Here is a 15,097-nt window from a genome sequence, read left to right on the forward strand (position 1 = left end):
TTGAAGAACTAAAATGGAGTAATAAACATCTGTAATCATACTGGAAATTTTAACATGCTCTTCTCAGTAACTGAGAGAACAATGAAGTGAATGCTGTTAAGCAGAAATACTATTTCTGCTATTTCTGTAGTCTCTAGAGACACACTGACTGGGTTCAAGTTTCAGCTATGTGACCTTGAACTAGTTACCTAATCTCTTTCTGCCTCAATCTTCTAATTAACAAAATGGGGATAGTAATGCCATGGGATTGTTGAAAGGATTAAATGGGTTAATACCTACAAAACAATAAGAACTGTGCCTGGCACACTGTAAGAAATATATGGTTTATTTTTTATATTTAAATAAACTGAAGGACAGTTGGCTTAAATTCTTGTTTGTGTAGCTTCATTTAGGAAAACATCTCTCTGAGTTTCATTGCTGTATTCTTTGTGTGTGATTGGCTACAAGGTTTTTCAGCATAAGTTCTTCCATAGAACTTCACTCAAGACTTACAAAGATCAGTGACATATCACCAGGTTTCTGTATCAATCTCTATTTGTCCAATTCTGTCCCTTCTCTATCACAACCCTCTTCTGTATTTTATTCATAGCCATATCAGTGAATGTATTTAGAGACCATACTCTTTTATCTTGTCTTTGCAATTTATTATTCACATGACCTTAAACAAATTGCTCCTACTTCACGGTGTCACGATTTCATTACCTGTAAAATGTGGACCACGCTTCTGATTCAGCTCACTAAGCTTCTGTAAGTGTTGCCTAATTAATGAAGTAAAAGTGCTTCAAAAAGCAGAGTGCTTCGTGCATTTCTCAAACTTCATAGGAGCGCAGTTTGACAGTCGGTAAAAAGCAAGGTGTTTGTGACTGGCTGTCTTGGAGCCTCTGCAGGCTCTCCTGGAAATGTGTATGTGTGTCCTGTGTCACTTTCATTCCTTCCCTCATATTAATGGATGTACCAGAGAAACTTCAGAGACTTATTTTCTTCTTTCAGAAGAATCGTCTTTGTAAAGAAGCTAGAATATAATATGCAAAAATAATGAAAGTATATTGTGGTTTTATATCTTATAGGCACTGTAAGAAATTTTTACAAAGGAATATGTGAGGTATATTTCTCAGATGTTTAATGATTAATTCATCTATTTTGGAGAGCTCATAGGATAAGAATTCTATTTTGTTTTATTTGGGAGATTCACATCTATTCTTCTGTAGTAATGTTGGTGGGTTTTTACAGTCATTCATCATATTCTTTAGTTTGATACTCCACAGGTGGAATGAATTCCACCAGAGATTGTTGTGGAAGACATAACTATGGACCAGAGGAATGTTACTCAAATTACTTCTTTGGAGCACTACTGTATCAAAAGATATAGCAAAGGATGCCAAAATCAAGTAGGTCAATGATGATATATCTACTTCTTGGATAGTCACAATGTACTCTAATGTATTTAAAGACCATTCATTCATTCATGGAATCTTTACTGAATGTCTATATGTCAGGGAATTTTCTAGATTCTGATGGCACACAATTAAACAAAACAGACTGCATTTTCTCCTTTTGGAAATCCATAGTCTAATGTTTACAGGAAACCCCTATTTCACAAAAGAAACCTAACTTAATTTGCATTAACCTAGCACATACTACACTTCCATAAACTCTCCTCATAGAAGAGAAATTAAAATATCATGGGTATCCCAATATTGTTGGGAACACAATTTTGAAAGTGGTGATGGTATAAAAATCAGCTCTTTTGACTCCGTGGCTTCTATCTCTTTAATATTTGCCTAACTATATCAGAAATGAATGTCATGGCTGGTATATACTCAACCGGTATAGATTGCCTAACAGACACTCTACTTGGCATTACACATTATGTTTGTGAATTTTGAGTTATCACATGACCTCCCAAAGGATTCAGTTTGTTACATTTAAGATTAATGAGGCACTGGATAGCCATTAAGAAGCTATTTAAGAATATGCATTTAATTAAAATGAATTATGTATATGCATTAATGCCATTCAACCTTTTTAATTTAGAGAGATAAATCATGGCTATTTCACTCCTGAGAAGGGTCCTAACGTTGGCAAATTGAATATTGATGTTACAATGCCCAATAATTAATGCCGGTCAGATTCATCCATAATGTGTATATCCTAAGACTTAGCCCACCAGGGAAAATTAAATATTTATTTTTTAGTTGACTATGTGTATGAACTTGCACATTTAATGAGCTACAATGGGTAGTTTAACGTTACTTACACATAATCTCTGAATACAAAGCAAGTGGTAACATCAATTCTCAAAATACTGACCAGCAGTAAGGCTTAACTTACTCATCAGCATTACTGACTCAGTATGAATGTTTTCCTTTAAACACAACCACTATTCATATGCAACACAGTTACCACCTATTGACTTAGTAATGCTTCCAGTGGCATTTTTTTCTGCCCAAGGGAAATGATGCCAATACTTAAATTCTACCAAGTTTGTATTCAGAACAATGTCATATATCCAATGGATGGATACCTGAATACCATGGTGGACAGAAATTCTCTCTTTTCTTCTGTATCTCCTAATGCCTCTAATAGGTAGGTGTTCTATCTGTTCATAGTGAGTTTAGTTGAATGAAGAGGAGAAATATGGATAGTAAAAATAGATCTGAAAGCCAACATTTGCTGAGAAATTAAACTAAATACTTTGCTTGAAGTAATTTACTAAATCCTCACAGCAATCATATTGGTTAGGTACTATTATTATTCTCCTTTTACAGATAAGGAAATGGAGACATAAAAGGTTAAATGATTTGTTCAAGATCACAGAGTTGATACTTGATAAAGCCTAGGTTCGAATTCCAGCAATCTGACTCCTGAGCCTGCTTAAGTTTTGCTGTACTGGCTTAGTAAGTATAGAACATCTCACAGTATCACGAAGTCTAAGGAACTCACAGTCCATCTCTTTTGTTAGCTTCTTATTCATATTCAGTGACGTTAATAGTTTTATAGGACTAATAACAAATCCATTCTGAGTCACATATTTCAGTTCTCCATGTGTTTTCTAAGAAAATCTAATTCCGTACAAGCACACATTCTTTGTGTCTCACCATAAGGAAACCCACCTAAACTTCTTGAAATATATGTGTATACACACACACACACACACACACACACACACACACACACACACATTTAGTGTCAAGTATAGTAGACACTCAAATATGAATAAAGAGATGAATTTTATATAAGCTCCTAGGTCTTTATAGAATTAGAATTCTTTCATTAAAAAATAGAAGAAAAATAATATTTAACTAGAAGCTTCCTTTTAGAAATGGAAAGAATCTATTAGTTACCGAGGGAGAAGTAGTGAAATGTCAAGACTAATGTGATAACAGTTTCCTAAAAACATTTCATTTGTTTTTCAATCACCAACGTCACAACTGCAGCCATCTGACTACAAGCATAACAATAACCTTAAAAGGCTTATATCACATGGTTTAGGCTGTACTTTCACCAAGAGCTTCACAGCAGTTTAATCAATAAAGCAGCACAAGCTGTGAACAATTATAATAAAACACCTTAAGAATGATCCACAATTAAAAGGTAGAGGAAAAAAAGCCCTTCAATTTGGATAAACCAATCTGCCACTCAGTTTGATAAAGTTCAGTTGAAGTGTTCTGACACTCTCATGGCACCTATCAGCAGAAAGATCTGTAGCCTTGAATCTAAATTAACTCTTCAGGTTGTACAAGAGTAAAGAATCATAAGCCTCTAGTTACACACACTGGAGTATTACTTGTAACCTAACAAGCAAATTCCTACTGAAATTTCAATTGCAATTTACCAGGAGGTATCTATACGGATTTTAACAAGTGGTTTGAAATATATCTCTAAAATATGACAGTTCTTCATTTTAACATATAAAAATTGATAGACCCATGCTTACAATTAATATAAAAATATACAGTTATCACCTATAATTTGATAGACAGGAGGGATTAACAGTAAGTAAGACATACTCATCATTCTTTTGGGGCTTGCCTTTTTATGATGTTCCATTCTACACTAAACTTGAAGAATTGGTTAGTGAGGAGAGCAGGGGGCGGGGGGGGGGGGTGGCATACATACAGGTTCGTCCAGACAAAAGAACTGGGTAAAATGTGGGTGCCTAAAATATCTTAACCTTCAGAATTGCAAGTAGTTTGGGGGCAAAGCAGGCATGTAAGAAAGTAGTGGTATATGAAGCTTAATATTAAAAGATTTTAAGTCAGAGAGTGACATGATTTGAGTTTTCAAGTTGCAACTTAGAAATAATTCTCTGGCTCCAGAGACAAGAATAGATAAAAAGAAGCAAAACTAGAGAATATTACGTTGTTTCAAAGTAGAAGTGATGAGTTGAATTTTCTCAGTCAGCTCTGCCAATGTGGGTGAGATGGATTCATCTGAAGGGTCTAGAACAGAATGTAGAATAGAGGTGTAGGGGTTTTTTGCAGGGTAGGCCTCAAGGTTGTACTTCTCCAATTTTGCGTCTCGACATCTGTTCATCTAGAGAAGAGGTGAGTAATATCTTGGGCATACTTCCAAACACTGGTTAATATATCTTTATACCATTCCTTGGACATCTAGACATCATCTTTCCCATTTTCATATTCCCTTAGTTAGTGGCTGGGTTGTAGGGGTAATTGTGCTTTTAAGACCTATGAGTAATACCAAGGATGGAAATTTACTATGGAAGCAGGTGCACTAGGAGATGGTGACATTACATGAAAAATCCATGGCAGGTAGAGGATGTATTATCTAAAGAAAATGTAGCTAGAGTAGGATCACTCAAAATCTAGTTGAGATATACATCTGGCTATAAGTCAGTCCTCAGAGTTGGCAGCAGACTTGTAGATTAGAAACAGGGAGGTTAGAAGAGTAACTTCCTAAATTGTAATGCTGACTGAGATCCAAGATCTGTGGAATGATGCCTAGGGAATCCGTGGAAGTCAGAATAATTCCTGGGTGAATAACAAAGCAGTGGATAAAACAGTATGGAAACAATGCATAGACTGAAGTGTGCTGGTTTACTGTTTATTCATAAGTAACGGAGTATTGTCCTTGTCATTGGTATATTCTTCATAGGTCTCTCTCATGTTTCTGTACACCTTGTCAGCAGAGGTGATGACAACTTCTGTTTAGAACTCCTTTTACAAGGATGTTTATATAGCAAACGTTTTTGGAAGATAGGGATAGTGTCTCCTGGTTCAGAGAGCAGATTTGTTTGCCATCCAATATAGCAAAGATAATGTCTCCCTCCAGGGGAAAGATTGAACAGCTCTGCTTGCAGTCCCTTTAAAGGACTGGAGTTTCTTTAGCTCAGGGTTCCTTAGCTACGATGCAAATGTACTACATGCACAGCTTACACCTGATCACTTCACACTCAAAGAACACATTGAAGAAGATTTGAAGCTGTGTGGCTGACAATGTCTTGGTGCTCCGGCTGGCTGTCAGGCCTGAGCCTCCGAGTGGGAGAGCCGAGTTCAGGTCATTGGACCACCAGAGACCTCCTGGCCCCACGTAGCATCAATTGGAGAGAGCTCTACCAGAGATCTCCATCTCAATGCTAAGACCCAGCTCCACTAATGACAAGCAAGCTCCAGTGCTGGACACCCCATGAGAAACAACTAGGAAGACAGGAACACAACCCCACCCATTAGCAGACAGACAGCCTAAAATCAAACTAGGTTCACAGACACCCCAAAACACACCACCAGACGCAGCCCTGCCCACCTGAAAGACAAGATCCAGCCTCATCAACGAGAATACAGGCACCAGTCCCCTCCACCAGGAAGCCTACACAACCCAATGAACCAACCTCAGCCACTGGGGACAGACACCAAAAACAACAGGAACTATGAACCTGTAGCCTGCGAAAAGGAGACCCCAAACACAGTAAGTTAAGCAAAATGAGAAGACAGAGAAATAAACAGCAGATGAAGGAACAAGGTAAAAACCCACCAGACCAAATAAATGAAGAGGAAATAGGCAGTCTGCCTGAAAAAGAATTCAGAGTAATGATAGTAAAGATGATCCAAAATCTTGGAAATAGAATAGACAACATGCAAGAAATATTTAACAAGGACCTAGAAGAACTAAATAGCAAACAAACACTGATGAACAACACAGTAAATGAAATTAAAAATTCTCTAGAAGGAATCAATAGCAGAATAACTGAGGCAGAAGAACGGATAAGTAACCTGGAAAATAAAATAGTGGAAATAACTACCACAGAGCAGAATAAAGAAAAAAGAATGAAAAGAATTGAGGACATTCTCAGAGACCTCTGGGACAACATTAAACGCACCAACATTTGAATTATAGGGGTCCCAGAAGAAGAATACAAAAAGAAGTGGACTGAGAAAATATTTGAAGAGATTATAGTTGAAAACTTCCCTAACATCGGAAAGGAAATAGCGAATCAAGTAAAGGAAGTGCAAGAGTCCCATACAGGATAAATCCAAGGAGAAACATGCTAAGACACATATTAATCAAACTATCAAAAATTAAATACAAAGGAAAAATATTAAAAGCAGCAAGGGAAAAGCAACAAATAACATACAAGGGAAACCCCATAAGGTTAACAGCTGATCTTTCAGCAGAAACTCTGCAAGCCAGAGGGAGTGGCAGGACATATTAAAAGTGGTGAAAGGGAGAAACATACAACCAAGATTCCTCTACCCAGCAAGGATCTCATTCAGATTTGACAGAAAAATTAAAACCTTTACAGAGAAGCCAAAGCTCAGAGAATTCAGCACCACCAAACTAGCTTTACAACAAATACTAAAGGAACTTCTATAGGCAGGGAAAACAAGAAAGGAAAAGACATAAAATAACAAACCCAAAACAATTAAGAAAATGGTAATAGGAACATACATATCAATAATTACCTTAAAAGTAAATGGATTAAATGCTCCAACCAAAAGACATAGACTGGCTGAATGGAAACCAAAACAAGACCCGTATATATCTTGTCTACAAGAGACCCACTTCAGACCTAGGGACACGTACAGACTGAAAGTGAGGGGATGGAAAAAGATATTCCATGCAAACGGAAGCCAAAAGAAAGCAGGAATAGCAATTCTCATATGAGACAAAATAGAGTTTAAAATAAAGACTATTACAAGAGACAAAGAAAGACACTACATAATGATCAAGGGATCAATCCAAGAAGCAGACACAACAATTGTAAATATTTATGCACCCAACATAAAAGCACCTCAATACCTAAGGCAAATGCTAACAGCCATAAAAAGGGAAATCGACAGTAACACAATAATAGTAGGGGACCTTAACACCCACTATCAGCAATGGACAGATCAAACAAAATGAAAATAAATAAGGAAACACAAGCTTTAAATGATACATTAAACAAGATGGACTTAATTGATATTTATAGGACATTCCATCCAAAAACAACAGAATACACTTTCTTCTCAAATGCTCATAGAACATTCTCCAGGAGAGATCATAACCTGGGTCCCAAATCAAGCATTGGTAAATTTAAGAAAATTGAAATCATGTCAAGTATTTTTTCCAACCACAATGCTATGAGACTAGATATCCATTACAGGAAAAAAACTAAAAAATACAAACACATGGAGGCTAAACAATACACTACTAAATAACCGACAGATCACAGAAGAAATCAAAGAGGAAATCAAAAATATCTAGAAACAAATGACAGTGAAAACACAGTGACCCAAAACCTATGGGATGCAGCAAAAGCAGTTCTAAGAGGGAAGTTGAGAGCAATACAATCCTACCTCAAGAAATAAGAAACATCTCAAATAAACAGCCTAAAATTACTCCTAAGGCAATTAGAGAAAGAAGAACAAAAAAACCTCAAAGTTAGCAGAAGGAAATAAATCATAAAGATCAGATCAGAAATAAATGAAAAAGAAATGAAGGAAACAATAGCAAACATCAATAAAACTAAAAGCTGGTGCTTTGAGAAGATAAACAAAATGGATAAACAATTAGCCAGACTCATCAAGAAGAAAAGGGAGAAGACTCAAATCAAATACAATAAGAAATGAAAGGAGAAGTAACAACTGACACTGAAGAAGTACAAAGAATCATGAGAGATTACTACAAGCAGCTATTTGCCAATAAAATGGACAACCTGGAAGAAATGGACAAATTCTTAGAAAAGCACAACCTTCTGAGACTGATCCAGGAAGAAATAGAAAATAAAAACAGACCAATCACAAGTAATGAAATTTAAACTGTGATTAAAAATCTTCCAACAAACAAAAGGCCAGGACCAGATGGCTTCACAGGTGAATTCTATCAAATATTTAGAGAAGAGCTAACACCTATCCTTCTCAAACTCTTCCAAAATATAGCAGAGGGAGGAACACTCCCTAACTCATTCTATGAGGCTCCCATCACCCTGATACCAAAACAAGACAAAGATGTTACAAAAAAAGAAAACTACAGGCCAAAATCACTGATGAACATAGATGCAAAAATCCTCAACAAAATACTAGCAACCAGAATCCAGCAGCACATTAATAGAATCATACACCATGACAAGTGGGGTTTATCCCAGGAATGCAAGGATTCTTCAGTATATGCAAGTCAATGAATATGATACACCATATTAACAAACTGAAGGATAAAAACCATATGATCATCTCAATAGATGCAGAAAAACTTTTCAACAAAATTCAAAAACAATTTATGATAAAAACTCTCCAGAAAGTAGGCATAGAGGGAACTTACCTCAACATAATAAAGGCTATATATGACACACGCACAGCCAACATCATCCACAATGGTGAAAAACTGAAACCATTTCCACTAAGATTAGGAACAAGTCAAGGTTACCCACTCTCACCACTATTATTCAACATAGTTTTTGAAGTTTTAGCCACAGCAATCAGAGACAAAAAAGAAATAAAATGAATCCAAATCAGAAAAAGAAGTAAAACTGTCACTGTTTGCAGATGACATAATACTACACATAGAGAATCCTAAAGATGCAATGGAAAACTACTAGAGCTAATCAATGAATTTGGTAAAGTAGCAGGATACAAAATTAATGCACAGAAATCTCTTGCATTCCTATGCACTAATGATGAAAAATCTGAAAAGAAATTAAGGAAACACTCCCATTTTCCATTGCAACAAAAAGAGTAAATACCTAGGAATAAACCTACCTAAGGAGACAAAAGACCTGTATGCAGAAATCCGTAAGACACTGATGAAAGAAATTAAACAGATACAAACAGATGGAAAGTTATAACATGTTCTTGGATTGGAAGAATAAACATTGTGAAAATGACTATACTACCCAAAGCAATCTACAGATTCAGTGCAATCCCTATCAAACTACCAATGGCATTTTTCACAGAACTAGAACAAAAAAATTAACAATTTGTATGGAAACACAAAAGACCCCAAATACCCAAAGCAATCTCGAGAAAGAAAAACAGAGCTGGAGGAATCACGTTCCCTGACTTCAGACTATACTATGAAGGTACAGTAATCAAGACAGTATGGTACTGGCACAAAAACAGAAATATAGATCAATGGAACAGAATAGAAAGCCCAGAGATAAACCCATGCACATATGGTCACCTTATCTTTGATAAAGGAGGCAAGAATATACAATGGAGAAAAGACAGCCTCTTCAATAAGTGGTGCTTGGAAAACTGTACAACTACATGTAAAAGAATGAATTTAGAACACTCCCTAACACCATACACACAAATAAACTCAAAATGGATTAAAGACCTAAATGTACGGCCACATACTATAAAACTCTTAGAGGAAAACATAGGCAGAACACTCTTTGACATAAATTACGACAAGATACTTCTTGACCCACCTCCTAGAGAAATGAAAATAAAAACAAAAATAAACATATGGGACCTAATGAAACTTCAAAGCTTTTGCACAGTAAAGGAAACCATAAACAAGATGAAAAGACAACCCTCAGAATGCGAGAAAATATTTGCAAATGAAGCAACAGACAAAGGCTTAATCTCCAAAATTTACAAGCACCTCATGCAGCTCAATATCAAAAAGACAAACAACCCAATCCAAAAATGGGCAGAAGACTGTAATAGACATTTCTCCAAAGAAGATATACCGATTGCCAACAAACACATGAAAAGTTGCTCAACATCACTATTCATTAGAGAAATGCAAATTAAGACTACAATGAGGTATCACCTCACACCAGTCAGAATGGCCGTCATCAAAAAATCTACAAACAATAAATGCTGGAGAGGGTGTAGGGAAAAGGGAACCATCTTGCACTGTTTGTAGGAATGTAAATTGATACAGCCACTATGGAGAACAGTATGGAGATTCATTAAAAAACTAAAAATAGAACTACCATATGACCCAGCAGTCCCACTACTGGGCATATACCCTGAGAAAACCATAATTCAAAAAAAGTCATGTACCACAATGTTCATTACAGCACTATTTACAATAGCAAGGACATGCAAGCAACCTAAGTGTCCATCAACAGATGAATGGATAAAGAAGATATGGCACATATATACAACGGAATATTACTCAGCCATAAAAAGAAACGAAATTGAGTTTTTTGTAGTGAGGTGGATGGACCTAGAGTCTGTCATACAGAGTGAAGTAAGTCAGAAAGAGAAAAACAAATACCGTATGCTAAAACATATATATGGAATAAAAAAAAATGGTTCTGAAGAACCTAGGGGCAGGACAGAATAAAGATGCAGATGTAGATAATGGACTTGAGGACATGGGGAGGGTGAAGGGTAAGCTGGGACGAAGTGAGAGAGTGGCATGGATATATATACACTACCAAATGTAAAATAGATAGCTAGTGGGAAGCAGCCGCATAGCACAGGGAGATCAGCTCAGTGCTTTGTGACCACCTAGAGGGGTGGGATAGGGAGGGTGGGAGGGAGACGCAAGAGCGAGGGGATATGGGGATATATGTAAAAGTATAGCTGATTCAGTTTGTTATACAGTAGCAACTAACACAACAATGTAAAGCAATTATACTCCAATAAAGGTGTTAAAAAAAACCCATAATCTTACAGAAACATAGATGCTAAAAGAATGGAAAATATATATACCAAAGAAATGTAAAACTAAAGGAAGTTGATAAAGTACTACTATTATCAGATGAAAATAGACTTTAAGTTAAAAAACTTTATTAGAGATATGAAGGCCATTAATAACAATAAGGAAAACAATCTGTAGAAAAATGTACTAATGGTGAATTTTATGCCTACAACAATAAATTCTCCAAATATATAAAGTTAGACAGAATTACATGACTAAATTGAAAAAAATCAGAATTTTAGTAGCAGTGTTTTTAATATATCACAGTCAGAAAGATAGGAATAAGAAAAGCAAACCAAATTAGCATGGGTATAGAATATTTGATAAACTCAATTAAAAATATATATATAACCAAATATATATATATATATAATATATACAGGTTATATTGAAAATTTGTAGATTATCCATTTTTTTCAAGGACATACAGAAAATTTACAAATATTAATCATTTACTGGAGTAGAAAAAAGTTTCAACAAGACTAAATAATAAATATCATCTAGAACATAGAGTTCCCTTATTAAAATAAAATAAAATTGAAGCAACAAAACAAAACAAAAAACTCCCAAACTTCATGTATATAAAAGATTAAAAACATATTTTTGAATACTTTCTAATCCAGAGAGAAATCATAAGGAATATTATATAAATCTATATATGTTAAATATATGTGACAATTCTTTTTGAGAATAACTACTAGAAATAAATATAGGGTATGTAACTTCCACAAATACTGAATGAAAAATACATTCATACATACACACACACACACGCATGCATACATAGATAAGAAATAATGAAAGGAAAAAAATAAAAAAGGAAGATGAAAGGAAGGAGAAAAGGAGAAAACAAAAACAGGCAAGAAAGAGTACAAAAGAATATTACAAAATATATTCAAAAGGAAAGCAAAACAACATAAGATGAAGGGAAAATGCCTAAATACATTAAAAATCATGATAAATATAAATTAACTAAGCATATCAGTTAAAAGAAATACATGTTTTATTTTATTTAAAGCTGTATATTCTTTAAAAGAAACAAACCTAGAAGTCAAGGACCTCATGATATTGCAAGTAAGATGATTTTTAAAATGTATTCTAGCTAAATATGAACTGAGATAAACTGAATAGATAGATGGCTGGATAGATAATATATAGATAGATCAGGTTAAGAATGACTTTAAGAAGAAAGCCTATTAGCAATGGAGAGAATTACTATAAGGAAGAAAGATCTAACTCACTTCATAAAAATTAAGTCTTCAGTATGACAAGGATACAATCAACATGATGAAAAGAAAGGTCATAGGAAAGGATATTTTCAAACCTATAATTAACAAATGACAAATTTACAGAAATATATAAAAGTGTAAATAAGAATGTAAAATAAGCAACATGTAAATAAGAAACAAACATCCCAAAGGAAAAATGGGCAAAGGAAATGAAATGGAATTTATTGAAGTAGAAGCACAAATGTTCAATTAAAATATGGAAAGATACTTAAACTCCTGATTAGTTAATAAATGTAAATATAAAATTAATGGAAGGAAATTTTTTTAATCTGACAAAATACTCGTAAATAGCCTATAACAAATATCAAACTTAACAGTGAATTACTGAAAAGATTTCCCCACTGCCCGTTTTGAGAACAGGAGTTGACAAGGATGTCTGAGATCACAACCTCTATTCAATTCAACATTGTACTGGAGATCCTAGTCAGTACTAAAAGCCAATGATTAAAAAAATGAATAAAGGAATGAAATATATAAAGATAGAAAAAAAGAAATAACACTTTATTTCCAGATAATTAAAGAATCTAAAATGATCTATAGAATTAATAAGTGACTTTAGCAAGCTGGATATGAGGTCTTCATATAAAAATTAATATTTCTATATACTAGCAATTAGTAAAAGAAAATTTAACATAGAATTTACAAAACCTCTTAAAACATGTAATATCAAGGAATAAACCTAACAAAAATATGCAAAACTTTCATAGAAATTTGTCACAAATTCTGAAAAACCTAATAAATAAATAGACCAATATCATATTCTATATAAATGAGTAATCCTTTTTTTTAGATAAAGCTACTAACATTTGTTTTCTTATTGTAGCCCTAGCCTATAATAGCTCTGGTCACTGCCAAAAAATATAAAGTCTGATAAGAGTAATTGTTGAGAAAGATTTGGGAAATAGAAACTCTTACTGGGAAAAAAGTAAATTTTTTCAAGCTTTAATGGTAATTCTGGAATAACTAGTAAAGTTGAAGTTATAACTAGTCTAAAATTCTATTGTATCTTCGAGATAAACATTCTACACAAACTCTTGCATACGTACATAAATGTAGTTTTCAGTACTGTACAAATGATAATTTAAAAACAACTTGAATATCCATCGTTGTGAGAATGAACATAGGATTTGAATTCTACCATAGAAATAAGTGAAGACCACAAATTGAGAAAAAGCATAGTAAAGGAGCCAGCCACCATCACTGGCCTTTGGCAGACTCGAAGGCAGGTGGAAGAGTGTGAAACCTAAAGTGGAAAAAAGAGAAGGCTTGAGGTGTACTGTGTGATTGGAGGTTGTTGGCATGGGGAAGCTGAAGGAGGGCTAACTAAAAGCAAGGCATCTATGTAATTAGTTAGAGAGCATATCTAGCTTTCTCTAATTGGCCCTCAGTTGGAAGCAGGGACAAAAATTCCAGCTGCTGGCAGTTACTTGACCCGGTTATTTATTGTCTTGGGTTGACTGATGCAGACGTTGTGGGTCAGACTTCTATTCAACATTTTTATATATGATGTAGCAATTGTCTGTATATTCAGTCTCTCACTATATGATTATGGAAATAAGTGAAGTAAGTTGTCAAGTTTCAAAATAATGATATCTCAAAATATAACACTATCCAAAAAAATAGGAATGTTTCTTTAGGTAGTACAATATAATAGGATTTTAGGATAAAAAATTGTATTTTATTGGGAGAGGGGAGCAAACACAGAAAATAAACGTACTAAAAAACTGCAGAGGGGGCTTCCCTGGTGGCGCAGTGGTTGAGAGTCCGCCTGCCGATGCAGGCCGGTCCAGGAGGATCCCACATGCCGCGGAGCGGCTGGGCCCGTGAGCCATGGCCGCTGAGCCTGTGCGTCCGGAGCCTGTGCTCCGCAACGGGAGAGGCCACAACGGTGAGAGGCCCGCGTACCGCAAAAAAAAAAAAAAAAAAAAAAAAAAAAAAGGCTGCAGAGGGCTTCCCTTGTGGCGCAGTGGTTAAGAATCCGCCTGCCAATGCAGGGGACACGGGTTTGAGCCCTGGTCTGGGAAGATCCCACATGCCGCGGAGCAGCTAAGCCCGTGTGTCACAACTACTGAGACCGCGAGCCACAACTACTGAAACCCGCGCACCTAGAGCCCGTGCTCTGTAACAAGAGAAGCCTCCACAGTGAGAAGCACGTGCACAGCAATGAAGAGTAGCCCCCGCTCGCTGCAACTAGAGAAAAGCCCGTGCACAGCAACGAAGACCCAACGCAGCCAAAAATAAATTAATTAATTTAAAAAAATAAAAAAACTGCAGAGAAAGGATACACACTAACTTTGATGGCTGTTTCCTCTAGAAAGGAAATCAAATGAATGGAGGAGTAGTGCTTTAGTGATATGCATAACACTTTATTTCTGAAAAATAAATCTAAGTAAATCTTAAAAATATACCTGGCAAATATGAGTTTATATGTATCTATTTTCTATGTTTTTAGAGTATATGAATTTTCACATTCAGAATTTAACCTTTATTTTTTTTCCTCCTGCTCCCTCTCCTCCCCCTCCTCCTCCCCCTCCTCCTCCTCTTCTTCTTCTTAAGAACAAATGTCATTCACCTGGATGTTATAATTAGCTACCAATGGACATAACATAGATAGGAGTCAAGACATCTTGTCCACCCCAGCCAGGCAGATAACAAAAGAATGTGGATAGGGCTTACTATGTAAAACAACGAGGAATGACGGTGACTGGTTAACC

The sequence above is a fragment of the Stenella coeruleoalba genome (genome assembly GCF_951394435.1).
Source record: "Stenella coeruleoalba genome assembly, chromosome: 11".
Lineage (NCBI taxonomy): Eukaryota > Metazoa > Chordata > Mammalia > Artiodactyla > Delphinidae > Stenella > Stenella coeruleoalba.